The sequence below is a fragment of the Simochromis diagramma genome, unplaced genomic scaffold (genome assembly GCF_900408965.1).
Source record: "Simochromis diagramma unplaced genomic scaffold, fSimDia1.1 OVJJ01000426.1, whole genome shotgun sequence".
Classification (NCBI taxonomy): Eukaryota; Metazoa; Chordata; class Actinopteri; order Cichliformes; family Cichlidae; genus Simochromis; species Simochromis diagramma.
The window spans coordinates 72,686-77,490 of record NW_024387170.1 but is presented as its reverse complement, the minus strand read 5'-3'; positions in this window follow the sequence as shown (position 1 = coordinate 77,490).

Below are 4,805 nucleotides of genomic sequence, written 5' to 3'. Positions count from 1 at the left end.
CATCGTGCTCTGTTACAGTGAGTGGAGCGGTGCAGGAACCAGGTGAGGATGAGGATGGGAGCAGGGCTGAAGCAGATGAGTGTTGCTGTTGTGGTGTTTCAAAGCGGGCGAAGAAGCTGTTTATTTCCTCTGCCAGCTGCACACTCGGGTTTTCTGTTTTCGCAGTGCTGCCTCTGTGGTTGATGATGTCTTGCATTCCCTGCCACACCTCTCGTGTGTTGTTGCTGGACAGGTGGGACTCGATGTTCCTTTTGTGGTCTGACTTGGCTTTTTTAATCCCCCTTTTCAGGTCAGCTCGAGCAGCCCTGTACAGAGCTCTGTCACCTGACCTGAAGGCGGCATCGCGGGCTTTGAGGAGTGAGCGGACCTCGCTGGTCATCCAGAGTTTTTGGTTTGGGAAAACCCGAATGCTTTTGTCCACTGTCACATTTGCAGTACAGAACTTGATGTAGTCCAGTACTGATCCTGTGAATGTTTCTAGGTCCTGGTGTTCAAATATGTCCCAGTCTGTCTCTGTGAAGCAGTCCTGTAGTTTGGAGAGAGCATTTTCCAGCCAGGTTGTAACAGTCTTTGTGGTGGGCCTGGCACTGCGCCTGAGGGGGGTGTAGGCTGGGGAGAGCATATAATAGTATATGCAAAAAAAATATTTCTGGATGTGTATACTAAATGTTTTCCTACGTGTGTGTGTGTGTGTGTGTGTGTGTGTGTGTGTGTGTGTGTGTGTGTGTGTATACACATATTTTACAAATTAAATAGAGTCAACAATAAATAAAATATATAAAAATATACAGAGTTGAGACATGTGCAAAACAGTGGCATTACTGTACAGTATGGAGTGCATAATGTTGAAGTTCCAGTAGTGAAGGTGAGGTGTCTATGACGTGTTCAGCAGTCTGATGGCCTGGTGGAAGAAGCTGTCTCTCAGTCTGCTGGTACGGGACCGGATGCTGCAGAACCTCCTTCCTAAGGGAAGTAGTCTGAACAGTTTATGGCTGGGGTGACTGGAGTCCTTGATGATCCTCCCCGCTTTCCTCAGGCAGCGCTTCCTGTAGATGTCTTGGAGGGAGGGAAGCTCACCTCCAATTATCCGTTCAGAGCACCGCACTACTCGCTGGAGAGCTTTGCGGTTGTAGGCGGTGCTGTTGCCATACCAGGTGGTGATGCATCCAGTGAGGATGCTCTCAGTGGCACAGTGATAGAAGGTCCTGAGGATGCGGGGGCTCATGCCGAATCTTTTCAGTCTCCTGAGAAAGAAGAGGCGCTGCTGCGCCTTCTTCACTGTTTTGTTTGTGTGTACTGACCACGTAAGATCCTCAGCCAGATGTACACCAAGGAACCGGAAGCTGCTCACTCTCTCCACAGCAGCGCCGTTGATGGTGATGGGGGTGTGTACTTCTCTGCACCTCCGGAAGTCCACTATCAACTCTTTTGTCTTTGCGACGTTGAGGGTGAGATGGTTGTCTTGACACCAGTGGGTCAGGGCGCTGACCTCCTCCCTGTAGGCCGTCTCATCACCGTTGGTGATAAGACCCACCACTGTAGTGTCGTCCGCAAACTTCACAATGATGTTGGAGTTGTTAGTGGCTGTGCAGTCGTAGGTGTAGAGTGAGTACAGGAGAGGGCTCAGTACACACCCCTGTGGAGCACCAGTGTTCAGTGTGATGGGGGATGAGGTGATGCTGCCCAGTCTAACCACTTGGCGTCTGTCAGACAGGAAGCTAAGGATCCAGCTGCAGAGGGAGCTGCTCAGTCCTAGATCCTGCAGTTTCCTGTCCAGCTTCGAGGGAACGATGGTATTGAATGCTGAGCTGTAATCTACAAACAGCATTCTCACATACGTGTCTCTCTTCTCCAGGTGTGACAGGGCAGCATGTAGTGTCAGGGCTATGGCATCATCAGTGGACCTGTTGTGGTGGTATGCGAACTGTAGAGGGTCCAGTGAGTCGGGTAGTGCAGAGCAGATGAAGTCCCTGACCAGCTTCTCGAAGCATTTGCTTACGATGGGGGTCAGGGCTACAGGTCGCCAGTCGTTCAATGAGGAGATGGTGGAGGATTTGGGTACAGGGACGATGGTGGCCATTTTGAAGCAGGCTGGGACTACAGACAGAGAGAGGGAAAGGTTGAAGATGTGTGTGAACATTCCAGCCAGCTGAGCCGCGCATGACTTGAGGACGCGGCCGGGAATCCCGTCCGGACCTTTGCATGCGTTCAACTTCCTGAAGCACTTCCGCACATCCTCCTCAGACACAGTGTGCGCACTGACGTCATCCGCGGTGTGCACACTGTCCGGTCTCATGGTGTTCGCTGTGTCGAATCTAGCCTAGAATACGTTTAGATCCTCACACAGAGAGGCCATGGTCTGCGGTGTGCTGGGTTTCCCTCTAAAGTCTGCGATCATGTTTAGTCCCTGCCACATACTCCGAGGGTTGTCAAACTGTTGCTCCACCCTGTCCCTGTACTCACGTTTGGCTGCTTTGATCGTCTTCCGGAGTTGGTAATGTGCGTGTTTGTAGTCCGATGTGTTCGCGGAGGCAAAAGCGGTGCTCCGTGCCGCTAGTGCCGTGCGAATATCTCCGTTAATCCAGGGTTTTTGATTTGGGAAGGATTTAACTGTTATGGATGGGACGACATCTTCCACGCATTTCCTGATAAATCCGCAGACTGAGTCTGTGTACTCATCAATGTCCCTAGCAGCCACGTGAAACATTTCCCAGTCTGCGTGATCAAAACAGTCCCGCAGCGTAGACTCCGATTGGTCCGTCCAACAGTGCACCGCCCTCCGGGTTGGAGCTTCCTGTTTCAGCTTCTGCCTGTAGGCGGGCAGGAGCAGGATGGAGCGGTGATCTGATTGGCCAAATGGGGCGCGGGGGAGGGCTTTGTATGGATTCCGGAAAGAGGTGTAGCAGTGGTCAAGTAGCCGGTCTCCACGAGTGCTGAAATGGATGTGTTGGTGGAGTTTTGGTGAGACTTTCTTCAGGTTTCCCTTATTAAAGTCTCCGGCTGTGATAAGCGCGGCCTCTGGGTGTGCGGTTTCCTCACTGCTGATCGCGCTGTACAGTTCCCTGAGTGCTCGGTCAGTGTCGGCTTGTGGGGGAATGTAAACAGCCGTAATAATCACTGCTGCAAATTCCCTCGGTAGCCAGAATGGCTGGCACTTAATCATCAGGTACTCCAGGTCCGGTGAGCAGAAGGATTTGACCGGGTGCACGTTCGCATAATCACACCAGCTGTTGTTGATCATGAAACATACACCACCGCCTCTGCTTTTCCCAGTAAGATCCTGTGACCTGTCCGCGCGATGCACGGAGAACCCCGGTAGTTGTATTGCGGAGTCCGGTACCTTGTCCGATAGCCAGGTTTCTGTGAGGCAGATCACGCAGCAGTCCCGCATCTCTCGCTGGAATGAGATCCATGCCCAAAGCTCGCACAGCTTGTTCTCCAGAGACTGCACATTAGCCAGTAATAAACTGGGTAACGGTGGTCTGTTAGTGCGCCGTCTCAGTCGAACCAGAACGCCAGAACTTCTCCCTCTGCGTCGGCGTTTGCGGCCTCCAGGGACAGAGAACAAAGGCGTCTCAGGTGAGATGAATGGGGGGTCTGCAAACGGAGCGTCCGTGTTGCAAAACTTGAACTCCGGAAAGTTATAAGAAAGACCGTCTTTTATGTCCAGTAAGGTTTGTCGGTCATACACAAGGAGACATGTGCTACTCATGAAAAAATAAAGGAAAAGTAAAATTAAACACAGAAAACAGCTGTTGCTTGGGGGAGCTCGCGACGAGGCTGCCATACTAGGCGCCATCTTGAAATCATTTAAAAAAAATACAACATCCCAAATTTATAGATGAGGTCACACAAAAGACTTAACTAATAATAAGTAACTGCCCGAGTTACATTATGAAATCGTAGTTATAAAACCTCTTTAGCATACTCACAACTAGCTCATTTTATAATCTGCAAATGTATCGATGCACATTGAAATAGTTTATGAATCAATTATTTAGACTTTTTAAATAATGCTACACTCTTAGAAACGCTGTATTAAAAATGCCCCAATCAGTAACCCAACGCTGGGTCAAATACGGACCGAGCCAACGCTGGGTTGTTTCAACTTAACAGGGTTGGTTTACTGGTTTCACCAAGCACACTGGGTTAGGATAGCTATCCAGAAATTGGGTTAAATTGACCAATGTTTGAAGTTGAGGTTACCAAACTTTGGGTTGAAAGTCAGAACCCATGGGTTATATTACCATTAATGTTTGGGTTAAGATTTCTACTTGCTATAAAATTCAGCATATAATAACTAGATTCAAAACATAATAAAATAAAAAATATTTTTATTGCTGTATGATATACAGAACATATTACATAGAACAAGTTTTTAGAACAAATTAAATGTGAAAACTCTTAACTTTAAAAGAAAAACTGATGAATTGATGATTATCTCAGGACTTAACATACATCAACACTTTGGAAAAGTGCCAGAGGGAATCTCCCTCTCACATTATTTCATGCACCTTTATGAGCAACATTTTACGCTTCCATCGTAGCTAAAAGAGCCCTCATTCATTTGACCATATTTGGTTCATGTCCTGGGATTCATCTATTCCTGGTATAGATGACAGTGCGAAGGGATTCCTGAACTTGGGCCATGACTTCGGGTAACTTTCATCAAAAACTGTCATGGTCAGCGAGGAGAGCTGTCTGGAATTTATTAAAGGACCCAAGATTCAGGCATAAGTGATGCGAGTGGGCTTTTTATTGAGGAGGAATATAAACAGAAAGGGCAAAGGTGTGGATGGAAACTA